This window comes from Cherax quadricarinatus, chromosome 41 (assembly GCF_038502225.1).
Source record: "Cherax quadricarinatus isolate ZL_2023a chromosome 41, ASM3850222v1, whole genome shotgun sequence".
NCBI classification, from domain to species: Eukaryota; Metazoa; Arthropoda; class Malacostraca; order Decapoda; family Parastacidae; genus Cherax; species Cherax quadricarinatus.
In genome coordinates this window covers 282,073-296,318 of record NC_091332.1, presented here as the reverse complement: position 1 = coordinate 296,318, position 14,246 = coordinate 282,073, and positions in this window count along the sequence as shown.

The following is a 14,246-nucleotide window of genomic DNA, read 5'->3' as shown; positions in this document are numbered from 1 at the left end:
GAATGGTATACCGCATGCACTGTAATATGTTCGCTTCCCAGTGTGAACTGAATCTCACACCACAGGTAAAGTAGCCAGTTATTGGTTAATATTAGTGTATCTGCCTACAGGGAGGCGTTAGGATATAGCAAGACCATAGTTTGGTAAGATTATTTTTTATAAATGTATAAAAAAATTATAAATACAGTGACAGAAACAGACACAGACGCAGACACACAGACGCAGACACACACAGACGGACACACACACAGACGGACACACACACACAGACGCAGACACACACGCAGACGCAGACACACACACACACACACACACACACACACACACACACACACACACACACACACACACACACACACACACACACACACACACACAGGCTGGACAGGCTACAAGCCTGGTCCAGCAACTGGCTCCTTGAGTTTAACACTGCCAAATGCGAAGTCATGAAGACTGGGGAAGGGCAAAGAAGACCGCAGACACAATATAGTTTAGATGGCCAAAGACTGCAAATCTCACTCAAGGAAAAAGATCTGGGGGTGAGTATAACACCGAACATATCTCCTGAGGCGCACATCAATCAGATAACTGCTGCAGCATACGGGTGCCTGGCAAACCTACGGATAGCGTTCCGATACCTCAGTAAGGATTCGTTCAAGACTCTGTATACCATTTACGTCAGGCCCATACTGGAGTATGCAGCACCAGTTTGGAATCCACACCTAGTCAAGCACGTCAAGAAATTAGAGAAAGTGCAAAGGTTTGCAACAAGACTAGTCCCAGAGCTACGGGGATTGTTCTATGAAGAAAGGTTGAGGGAAATCGGCCTGACGACACTGGAGGCCAGGAGGGTCAGGGGAGACATGATAACGACATATAAAATACTGCACGGAATAGACAAGGTGGGCAAAGACGGGATGTTCCAGAGATGGGACACAGACACAAAAGGTCACAATTGGAAGTTGAAGACTCAGATGAATCAAAGGGATGTTAGGAAGTATTTCTTCAGTCATAGAGTAGTCAGGCCGTGGAATAGCCTAGAAAGTGACGTAGTGGAGGCAGGAACCATACATAGTTTTAAGGTGAGGTATGATAAAGCTCATGGGGCAGGGATAGAGAGGACCTAGTAGCAATCAGCGAAGAGGCAGGGCCAGGAGCTATGAATCGACCCCTGCAATCACAAATAGGTAAGTACAAATAGGTGAGTACACACACACACACACACACACACACACACAGACCAGGCAGAACTACAAAGGGATCTGGACAGGCTGCAGACCTGGTCCAGCAATTGGCTCCTGGAGTTCAATCCCACCAAGTGCAAAGTCATGAAGATTGGGGAAGGGCAAAGAAGGCCGCAGACGGAGTACAGTCTAGGGGGTCAGAGACTACAAACCTCACTCAAGGAAAAAGATCTTGGGGTGAGTATAACACCAGGCACATCTCCTGAAGCGCACATCAACCAAATAACTGCTGCAGCATATGGGCGCCTAGCAAACCTCAGAACAGCATTCCGACATCTTAATAAGGAATCATTCAGGACCCTGTACACCGTGTACGTTAGGCCCATATTGGAGTATGCGGCACCAGTTTGGAACCCACACCTAGCCAAGCACGTGAAGAAACTAGAGAAAGTGCAAAGGTTTGCAACAAGACTAGTCCCAGAGCTAAGAGGTATGTCCTAAGAGGAGAGGTTAAGGGAAATCAACCTGACGACACTGGAGGACAGGAGAGATAGGGGGGACATGATAACGACATACAAAATACTGAGAGGAATTGACAAGGTGGACAAAGACAGGATGTTCCAGAGATTGGACACAGTAACAAGGGGACACAGTTGGAAGCTGAAGACACAGATGAATCACAGGGATGTTAGGAAGTATTTCTTCAGCCACAGAGTAGTCAGTAAGTGGAATAGTTTGGGAAGCGATGTAGTGGAGGCAGGATCCATACATAGCTTTAAGCAGAGGTATGATAAAGCTCACGGCTCAGGGAGAGTGACCTAGTAGCGATCAGTGAAGAGGCGGGGCCAGGAGCTCGGACTCGACCCCCGCAACCTCAACCAGGTGAGTACACACACACACACATATACACACATACACACACACACACACACACACACACACACACACACACACACACACACACACACACACACACACACACACACACACACACACACACACACACACACACACACACACACACACACACACACACACATACACAGAGTAAACGAAATGATGGACTACATAACAAAATGCAAGGAGGCAGAGGAAAGGTTTGTACCTAAAGGTAACAGAAATAATGGGAAGACCAGAACGAGCCCTTGGTTTACCCAAATGTGTAGGGAGGCAAAAAGTAAGTGCGCCAGAAAATGGAAAAAGTACAGAAGGCAAAGGACTAGGGAAAATAAAGAGATTAGTCGACGGGGAGGGGAGGCCCAGCGACCGTACGCAACCGACATAGCTTCGAAAGTCAAGTCTGACCCGAAACTGCCTGACAGCCACATAAGGAGGAATACAATAGTCAAGGACCAGGTTATCAGGCTGAAAAAAAGATGGGGATCTCACAAGAAATGACCAAGAAGTATGTGAGGAGCTCAAAATGAGATTTCAGGAAGTATTTACAGTGGAGGCTGAAGGGACACTGGGAAGACAAAACAGTGGGGTACACCAACAAGGGATACACCAACAAGTGTTGGATGAAATACACACAACCCATGAGGAGGTGAAGAAGCTCCTAAGTGACCTTGATACCTCAAAGGCGGTGGGACCGGACATCTCTCAGTGGGTCTTTAGAGAGGGAGCAGAGACACTTGTGTGTGCCACTAACCACAATCTTCAACACATTCCTTGAAACTGGACAACTACCTGAGGTATGGAAGATGGCAAATGTAGTCCCCATCTCTAAGAAGGAGACAGAAATGAAGCAATAAACTATACACCAGTGTCACTGACTGTATTGTATGTAAAGTCATGGAGAAGATTATCAGGAGGAGAGTGGTGGAGCACCTGGAGTGGAACAAGGTTATAAACTACAGCCAGCACGGATTCATGGAAGGAAAATCCTGTGTCACAAACCCAGTAGAGTTTTATGACAAGGTAACTGAAGTAAGACATGGGAGGGAGGGGTGGGTTGACTGCATTTTCTTGGACTGCAAGAAGGCCTTCGACATAGTTCCTCACAAGAGATTAGTACAGAAGCTAGAGGATCAAGCACATATAACAGGAAGGGCACTGCAATGGATCAGAGAATACCTAACAAGGAGGCAACAGCGAGTCATGGTCCGTGATGAGGTATCACAGTGGGTGCCTGATGAGCGGGGTTCCACAGGGGTCAGTCCTGGGACCAGTGCTATTCTTGGTATATGTGAACAACATGACGGAAGGGATAGACTCAGAAGTGTCCCTGTTTGCAGATGATGCGAAGTTAATGAGGAGAATTTAATCAGATGCGGACCAGACAGGTGTACAAAGAGACTTGGAGAGGCTGGATGCGTGGTCCAGCAACTGACTCCTAGAATTTAACCCCGCCACATGCACAGTCATGAAGATCGGAGAAGGGCAAGGAAGACCACAGACAGAGTATAGGCTAGGCGGCCAAAGACTGCAAACCTCACTCAAGTAGAAAGATCTAGGGGTGAGTATAATACCGAGTACGTCGCCAGAAGCACACATTAACCAGATAACTGCTGCGGCATAAGGGCGCCTGGTAAACCTGAGAATAGCGTTCCGGTACCTCAGTAAAGAATCGTTTAAGACTCTATACACTGTGTACGTCAGGCCCACACTAGAGTACGCAGCACCAGTTTGGAACCCATACTTGGTCAAACACGTCAAGAAATTAGAGAAAGTGCAAAGTTTGCAACAATGCTGGTTCAAGAGCTAAGGGGAATGTCCTATGAAGAAAGGTTAAGGGAAATCGGTCTGACGACACTGGAGAACAGGAGGGTCAGGGAAGACATGATAACGACATATAAAATACTGCGTGGAATAGACAAGGTGGAAAGAGACAGAATGTTCCAGAGACGGGACACAGAAACAAGGGGTCACAATTGGAAGCTGAAGACTCAGATGAGTCAAAGGGATGTTAGGAAGTATTTCTTCATCTACAGAGTTGTTAGGAAGTGGAATAGTCTAGCAAGTGATATAGTGGGGCAGGAACCATACATAGCTTTAAGACGAGGTATGATAAAGCTCATGGAGCAGGAACCATACATAGCTTTAAGACGAGGTATGATAAAGCTCATGGAGCAGGGAGAGAGAGGACCTAGTAGCGTTCTGTGAAGAGGCGGGGCCAGGAGCTGAGTCTCGACCCCTGCAACCACAATTAAGTGAGTACGTACAAACACACACACACACACACACACACACACACACACACACACACGCACAGGAACACTCCACGGGAAGGAACTAAAACACATCAGAGGATGCAATGGGAGTCACCGTGGGAGGTGGAAAGGGAAAGATCCGTGTTTGTCTATGGGCTAGACGAAGCTAAAGGGGAAACTTATGATGAAAGAAAGCAGGAAGAGAAAAAAGCGATTGAAGATATCATGAAGGTGATAGGCGAGGGGGACATGACCCAGGTGGCAAATTTTCGGAGAATTGGGTGGTTCACAAAGAAAAGGAATCGGCCTCTCAAAGTAATTTTCAAGGCAGAATCAACCCGAACCATGATCCTGCAGGAGAAAGCACGGCTGAGAGGCAAGCAGGAGTTCCAGAGTGTGTACCTCGATCGAGACAGAACACAGGACGAAAGGAAGACAATGAAAGAGTTCAAAAACGAAAGGAGAAATGGGAGGAAATGAAAAAGGAGAGCAGAATAATCCAGGATCAAATGGAAGGACAAGCGCACCCCCCAGAAACACCTGCAGAAGGACTCCAGCCACGACACCCCCAAGGCAACTGAACAATGCAAACCAACCATCACACACCGATCCCTCTGTTTCCACCCCCACACCACAGTTACAGTATTAGAACAGAAGTTGAAGGTTTGGTACACAAATGCAGATGGATTAAAGAATAAACATGAGGAATGGCAAGAAAGAATCAATGAGAAGTCCCCAGACATCATAGCAGTTACAGAAACAAAACTCATGGAGACAATAACAGATGCAATCTTCTCACCAGGATACCAGATCACGAGGAAAGATAGAAGGGGTAGGGGGGGAGGTGGGGTTGCTCTGCTCGTAAAAAACAGATGGAAATTCGAGAAAATGGAAGGAATAGATGAGACGGGAGAAAGAGACTACATAGCAGGTACACTTCAGTCTGGGGAACACAAAGTGGTCATTGCAGTGATGTATAATCCACCACAGAACTGCAGGAGGCCAAGAGAGGAATATGAAGAGAGCAACAGAGCAATGGTGGACACACTTGCTGAGGTGGCAAGAAGAGCTCACTCCAGCAGAGCAAAGTTGCTGGTTATGGGGGATTTCAACCACAGGGAGATTGACTGGGAAAACCTGGAGCCACATGGGGGTCCCGAAACATGGAGAGCCAGGATGTTGGACGTGGTGCTGGAAAACCTCATGCACCAACATGTTAAGGACACTACCAGAGTGAGAGGGGAGGATGAACCAGCAAGATTGGACCTTGTGTTCACCCTGGGCAGCTCAGATATTGAGGACATCAAGTATGAGAGTCCCCTAGGAGCTAGCGACCACGTGGTTCTGTGCTTTGAAAACATAGTAGAGCTGCAAGTGGAGAGAGTAACAGGAGTTAAATGGGAAAAGCCTGACTATAAAAGAGGGGACTACATAGGGTTGAAGAACTTCCTGCGGGAGGTCCAGTGGGACAGAGAACTGGCAGGAAAGCCAGTAAATGAAATGATGGAATATGTAACAACAAAATGCAAGGAGGCAGTGGAAAGGTTTATTCCCAAGGGCAACAGTAACAATGGGAAGACCAGAACGAGCCCCTGGTTTACCCGACGGTGTAAGGAGGCAAAAACAAAATGCAATAGAGAATGGAAAAAGTACAGAAGGCAGAGAACACACGAAAATAGGGAGATCAGTCGCAGAGCCAGGAATGAGTACGCACAGGTAAGGAGGGAGGCCCAGCGACAGTATGAAAATGACATAGCATCGAGAATCAAGACTGACCCGAAACTGTTGTATAGCCACATCAGGAGGAAGACAACAGTCAAAGACCAGGTGATCAGAATAAGGACAGAAGGTGGAGAACTCACAAGAAATGATCAGGAGGTATGTGAGGAGCTGAACAGGAGATTTAAGGAAGTTTTTACAGTAGAGACAGGAAGGGCTGTGGGAAGACAGCACAGAAGGGAACATCAAGAGGGAATATACCAACAAGTGTTGGATGACATACGAACAACTGAGGAGGAGGTGAAGAAGCTCTTAAGTGACCTTGACACCTCAAAGGCGATGGGACCGGACAACATCTCCCCATGGGTCCTTAGAGAAGGAGCAGAGATGCTGTGTGTGCCTCTAACCACAATCTTCAACACATCCCTTGAAACTGGGCAACTACCTGAGAAATGGAAGACAGCTAATGTAGTCCCCATATTTAAGAAAGGAAACAGAAACGAGGCACTAAACTACAGACCTGTGTCTCTGACATGTATTGTGTGCAAAGTCATGGAGAAGATTATCAGGAGGAGAGTGGTCGAACACCTGGAAAGGAACAAGATTATAAATGAAAACCAGCATGGGTTCATGGAAGGCAAATCTTGTATCACAAACCCCCTGGAGTTTTATGACAAGGTAACAGAAGTAAGACACGAGAGAGAGGGGTGGGTAGATTGCGTTTTCCTAGACTGCAGGAAGGCCTTTGACACAGTTCCCCACAAGAGATTAGTGCAGAAGCTGGAGGATCAGGCGCACGTAAAAGGGAGAGCACTGCAATGGATAAGGGAATACCTGACAGGGAGGCAGCAACGAGTCATGGTACATGAAGAGGTATCACAGTGGGCGCCTGTTACGAGCGGGGTCCCACAGGGGTCAGTTTTAGGACCAGTGCTATTTTTGATATATGTGAACGACATGATGGAAGGAATAGACTCTGAAGTGTCCCTGTTCGCAGATGAAGTGAAGTTGATGAGAAGAATTAAATCGGACGAGGATGAGGCAGGACTGCAAAGAGACCTGGACAGGCTGGACATGTGGTCCAGCAACTGGCTTCTCGAATTCAATCCAGCCAAATGCAAAGTCATGAAGATTGGGGAGGGGCAAAGAAGACCGCAGACAGAGTATAGGCTAGGTGGACAAAGACTACAGACCTCACTCAGGGAGAAAGACCTTGGGGTGACCATAACACCGAGCACATCACCGGAGGCACACATCAACCAAATAACCGCTGCAGCATACGGGCGCCTGGCAAACCTGAGAATAGCGTTCCGATACCTTAATAAGGAATCGTTCAAGACACTGTACACTGTGTATGTTAGGCCCATACTGGAGTATGCAGCACCAGTCTGGAACCCACACCTGGTCAAGCACCTCAAGAAGTTAGAGAAAGTACAAAGGTTTGCAACAAGACTAGTCCCAGAGCTCAAGGGAATGTCGTACGAGGAAAGGTTAAGGGAAATCGGACTGACGACACTGGAGGACAGAAGGGTCAGGGGAGACATGATAACGACATACAAGGTACTGCGGGGAATAGACAAGGTGGACAGAGATAGGATGTTCCAGAGAGGGGACACAGGGACAAGGGGTCACAACTGGAAGCTGAAGACTCAGACGAGTCACAGGGACGTTAGGAAGTATTTCTTCAGTCATAGAGTTGTCAGCAAGTGGAATAGCCTAGCAAGTGAAGTAGTGGAGGCAGGAACCATACATAGTTTTAAGAAGAGGTATGACAAAGCTCAGGAAGCAGAGAGAGAGAGGATCCAGTAGCGATCAGTGAAGAGGCGGGGCCAGGAGCTGAGTCTCGACCCCTGCAACCACAATTAGGTGAGCACAATTAGGCGAGTACAGGGTGGCCAAATTATTAAGTTACTCCAGAAACATAGAATATTTCTCGGTTTTAAGCATATTACATTGACTTTCCTTTAAAAATGTAGGATGAATGAATGATACAATTATGGCTGAACACAGTTTGCTTGAATGTATTGAACATATATTCCACACATTTAAAACTTGGTTGGTTTACCTTTAGTCTGAATTAGAACAGCGATATATATATATATATATATATATATATATATATATATATATATATATATATATATATATATATATATATATATATATATATATATATATATATATATATATATATATATATATATGCAAAACAACCACTGTGAAAGAGTAGTGAAATTCCAAGCGCTTTCGTGACTCCTCACATTGTCAAGGATTATTATTATAATCAAAAAGAAGCGGTAAGCCACAAGGACTATACAGCGCTGCACATTGTCAAGGAACTTGGAATTTCACTACTCTTTTACAGTGGTTGTTTTGCATAATTTAAAATCACCTGTTTACTGTGATCTTATTGCATATATATATATATATATATATATATATATATATATATATATATATATATATATATATATATATATATATATATATATATATATATATATATATATATATATATATATATATATATATATATATATATATATATATATGTGTGTGTGTGTGTGTGTGTGTGTGTGTGTGTGTGTGTGTGTCGTGCCGAATATGTAAAACTGGTCAATTAGCAAGAACTCAGTTCTCACCCAGCTGTTGGTGAGGGCGGACGCAGAGCGTGCGGCTGGTGCCCTCTGGTGTCTGTATTGAGAAGTTTTGTTTTCTCAAGATGGCGGAACGCAGGAAAAGAGTCAACACTGTCTGTGTGGAATTATTGAAAGGTGCAATATACCAGGACACCGCTGACGTCATTCTGCCTCTTGTGATAAGAGATACGTATGGAATCCCAAGTGAGGATTTATATGGGATTTCTCTGAACGGCAACGCAAGAATTTTTGTGAAATTTGTGTCGTCTGCTGCATATGTGAGTGTTGTGGATGCCTTTCAAGAAAAACGGATTGTTATCAACGCTAGTCTGGAGGTGCGCCTGCGTGATGTATCGACAAGTTATACGTGGGTTCGTCTACGTAATATCCCCTTCGAGGCAGACGAGGTGGACATCCGTCAGACTTTTGGGCGCTATGGCACCGTACAAGCTGTCCAAATTGGGCGTTGGTCCCAGGGTTTTTATGCTGGTATGCTCGCAGGTTCCTTTTCTATGAAAATAACATTGAGACATCCAATTCCCTCGTTTGTCATGTTGGAAGATTTTCAGACGCAGGTCTACGTAACCTACCCGGGCCAGGTTCGGACGTGCCGCCTGTGTGGTGCAACGGGTCATATGGCGGCGTCTTGTGAGCACCGACGAGGGAAACAACGGTCGGACCTGACAGACACTGCATCCAAAGATACGATGGAGGAGGGTGAGCTGGGCCATCAGAAGCCCACAATGGTGGACAACGTGCTGCAGATTTTACCAGCGGATGTAAAGTGGAGTGAAGCAGTGGATGCTGCAGAGGGGATCGTCTCGACGCTACCACCAGCGTCGGAGATCGAGGCGATTGGGTGCGTGGACAGTGCGTCACCTCAGGTGGAAGAGGAGGCACAAACGCCCTTGATATTGCCCAGTTTTGAAGACTTACAGAGGATCCTCGATAGCCCGGCGACAGAGGGTTTACCGCCTACATTAGCGGTGTCGCCTGTGGTCGACCATGGTCTAGCAGGACGTGTGGGCGGTGAAGATAGGCGTACGACTTTTACGTCTGTGGTGGTGACGGATGTCGAGGTACATAGAACAGACAGCGATGGGCCTATGGACTATGAGGGAGTGTCACGGAAGAGGCCCAGTACACACCTGGAGGACGATGTCTTAACACCGGGTCAAAGGTCTGGTAAAATGGTGTGGGCTGACGTAGCCAAGGGAGTTAAGGGACCCCCCTTAGAGAAATTAAGTGGGAGTGTGGGGAAAACGGGCAGGTGCAGCAGTGGCAAGTCCAAGTCAGGTATAAAGGTGATGGGAAAACGAAATGAGAAAACCTAACCAGAGAGTTCAAGTGTATAACAATGAATGTCAATGGCCTCAGAGCAGAGGTCAAGAGACGTTGGGTAGAGGTATCGCTCAGACGTATGAATGTTGACGTTTTTTTTATACAGGAACACAATTTTCGGTGTGGAAGTGAATTACGTGTGCAAGGGTATAAGTGCTATGCGGGAAATTCGGATAATCTCAAAGGTGGGGTTGTGATAGGCATAAGGGAGACCAGCCCTTTTAAGCTTGTAGCATGGGAGTGGGGCGGAGGGGGCCGGGTTGTGCGTGTGGTGGGTTTGTGGGGGAACATTCAGGTGGGTTTCGTGGGAGTATATATGCCAGCGACAACAAATCGACGAGTAAAAGAGGATTTTGTACGCGATGTTTTGGTTTATTTTCTCAGAAGTCTACCCTTAGTTTCTGTCGTGGCAGGTGATTGGAATTGTGTGATCCGGGAAAAAGACGTTGAACCGCGTGGTGGGGGGTGTAATTTAAGGGTTTTACGTGAGGTATTGCAAGCGATTGGTGTAGTGGATGTTGTGGGTAGCGACGGGTGGAATGTGGAACATACGTTTTGTAGAAGGGGTTACGCTGCGCGGTTGGACAGGGTTTATATCACCAACTTAATCCGTGGTGGCAGGGTCGATTGTGTTGATCTGGGTTTCTCAGATCACCGTGGTGTTCTGGTAACACTGGAGTGGGAGGGCGCTATCCGTGTATTTACTAGTTATTGGAAATTAAATGTCAGCTTGTTGCAAGGAGTCGATGCTGTGGAAGCTTTCAGGTTATGGTGGGTTGACTTCTGGAATAACGGGAATGGGATAGAGGATGTTGTAGAGTGGTGGCATTCAAAGGCGAAACATGCAATACAGGGTTTTTATAGACGGTTAGGGAAGGAGGAGGCGTGTTATAGATATGGGAAGCAAAAATATTTAGAGGGACAGCTGAGGGATTGTTATGGTACAGGCGGGAGGTATGACCTAGCAGAAATAGAGTGTCTACATAGTCAATTACGGGAAATTCAGAATGATAAATTTCAGGCTTTGAGGGTGCGAGCTGGGATTGAGGAGGTGCTTTGGGGGGATAAACCCTCAGTTGGGGTTCTGCGTAGTTTCAGAATGCGACGGATGGCGACGACAGTTTTGTCAGTAGTGGTCGGTGATGACTTGGGTGGTTATCATAAAGGACAAAGGCTAGTTACTACTGAGAGCATTGGGACCTATGCAGACCAATGGTTTGAGAGAAAATGGAAGGGTAGAGAGGGGAATCGAGAGGCGAGGGAAGCTTTACTGCGTGGCATAGTGGCAAATTTGAGAGACGTGGATCGAGAGGACATGGAGGGTTGTATATCGGAGGAGGAGGTTTCCAAGGCTGTTCAGGGACAGGCACTGAGGAAATCACCTGGTTGGGATGGGATACCAGGTGATTTTTATGTAGTTCATTGGGAACTGTTAAAACACATGTTGGTTCGACTTTACAATTCAATGAAAACTAGAGGTAGCATGGGCGGTGAAGCGGGGTTGGGTGTTGTAGTATTGGTACCAAAGGCCGAGGTCTGTGAATCTTTGGAGGCATATAGGCCCATCATATTGATGGGGGCGAATTATAAGATTTTTGCGCGTATTTTGGCAAACCGGATGAAACGAGTTTTGGACAAGGTAATATGGGAAGGGCAATACGGGATTCCTGGCCGATCTATGAGAGATGGTCATCGACGCCTCAAAAGTTTCGTGAAAGATTGTAGTGGAGGCGGAGTCGTAGGATTGGATTGGGAAAAGGCTTTTGACAATGTGGATAGGGAAACATTATTAGCTATATTATTGAAGCAGGGTTTCGGGGAAGAAATAGTAGCGTGGGTACGTATGTTATATACGGAGGCACAGGTACGAGTCCAGGTTAATGGGAGGGTGGGGTCCGCGATAGGCATGGGGTGGGGGCTGCGGCAGGGGTGTCCCCTCTCGCAGCTTTTGTTTGCCTGTTTGCAGGACCCCTTTTATAGATTGGTAATGGGTGGGGTGGGGGGGGAGGATTGTGCACAGGAAGAAGCAGTAGAAATTTTAGGTTATGTGGACGACACCACCATCTTGGTGCATAGTAGGAATGGTTTAGCGTTCATAAATAAGGTTATAAGGTTTTTTAGCGATGCGTCTTCCATGCGCATTAATAGAGAAAAATCCAAACTTTTGGAGGTGGGGTCCTGGGTGGGCGGGACGTTAGGTACGGAGTATGGGTGGAGAACCGTTGAGCGGATAAAGATCTGTGGTGTGCATTTTTGCAATGACGAACAGGCAGCGCGTGCATTTAATTCATCCATTGTAGTTACAGCTGCAATTCGTAGGATGGCGGGATGGAGACCAGGTGATGTAACATTACACCAAAGAGTAATAGTTGTCAACGTACTGGTGTATAGTAAATTATGGTTTGTTTCAGCGGTCTATCCATTGATGACGGACGATGCGTTGCGGTTACAGAGGAAGGCTTTGGATTTCATATGGGGTTACCGTAGGCATTGGTTAGGGAAAGACATAGTTATGACGCACGTAACTCGAGGAGGTTTGGGGCTAATACCACTACACAGTCGACTAATGGGCATATATGTACGACAGGAATACCTAACAAGGGGTGGGGTCAGGGGAGTGAGAGTTGATGCAGTGATGAGGGAGGTTCGACGATGGTGGGTGGGGAAGGACCTCACAAGGTGCGAAGCAATGTTACGGCACTTATTGATGGTGCAAAACCCTGTGAGAGTTAAGGCAGGTAAACTAGATAATATAGGTATAACATCGGCGGAAGTCATCGGTGCTGAGGTTTTCCCAGGATATAATTGGAAGACTATATGGCAGGGGTTCAAGAAATTGCGCTTACAACCACGGGTTAGGGAAACTGGTTACCGATTCCTCCTCGGGATTTTGGCGTCCAAGGCACAATTGTACATTATGGGAATGACCCAGGATCAGACCTGTGCGTGGTGTGGGTGGCCGGAAACGGCGTTTCATGTCGTATACTTTTGTGACAGTTTACATAAGGTTAGGGATTGGTTCAAGGGTGTTCTCCGAAGAGTGGGAGGGGGGGTTTGTCGATGCTTAGAGTTTTGAGTCTTGAAATGGGAGATTGCTCGGATGCTGTACGACGTTCTGTGTCATATTTGGTACTTGACTATTTATATGTGTCATGGGGTATGCGGGGGCTTAGGGGTGCGATGCGTGTCAAGGCGCTGATGTGTCATGTTTATAGGACGAAATGTAGGAATAGAGAGGTATATGGGCAATGCTGGGAGGGAGCTTTTTCTTTGGGGTATAGGAATCTAACGATGGAAACGTTACGGGAGTAATGAGGTGGGGGTAGGTATAATCGCTTGGTAGGGCCTAGGGGTTGGTCTCCCGGGGGGGGAGAGAAGAGTTAGTTTTTTTTTTTTTGGGGGGGGCGTCTGGACTGTATGTTTTATTTGGTGTGTATGGTGAATCTGGGTGTAATGTAGGGTGAAGGAAGGGAACCTTGTGTGGTCTGGGGTATAGTGTCTTTCTGGCGTGAATGAGTATCATAGTCTGAGAAAGGGGGGGGGGAGTGGTACTTAGAACCAAGGTATGGTTTTCTTATGCTGAGTCATGTTGAACCACTAAGTCACCAACAGAGGCTACGCCGTGTTTAATGTTTATGTTATACAAAATTTTCTAATTTGCCAGGTTGGTGTTAGTTGCATATAGTGTGAATTGTTTGGAGTTTTGTAATGCAATTGTTTTTGCGATGTATTCTGTGTGCACCTATTAGTACTGGTTTTACTAAGTACATAAGAGTCACAGCAATGTATGTCATGCGACCTGCGAGTCGTAAAGTGTGTGCTGGAAGATTTGTGTTTTAATTAATGGTAGAAGTTTTAAGTGGGTAATAGTCTTAACATGTTTGTTTCAAAAAACACTTCTTTCCTATGTTGTGCTATAATTTATATGATGCGGTCTTCTTGAGTGGTCCATTATTGTGCCAAGTACTGTATATTACATGCCTCTCGATATCTTACTGATGATATTGACTATTTCACTTTTGTTACAAGGTATGGATCGGTTGTACGCACATTTGGTAGTAGGGAATAATTGGTGGGGTGAAGTGGGTTTCTGCGGGGGGGGGGGGGTTGATGGATGACTGCTTTAGCATAACCATAGTAAAAGTTTCTGTGTATTACGTCAGTTCATTCTATTGTTTATGCCATGCATTATTGTAAGCAGTACGATTATT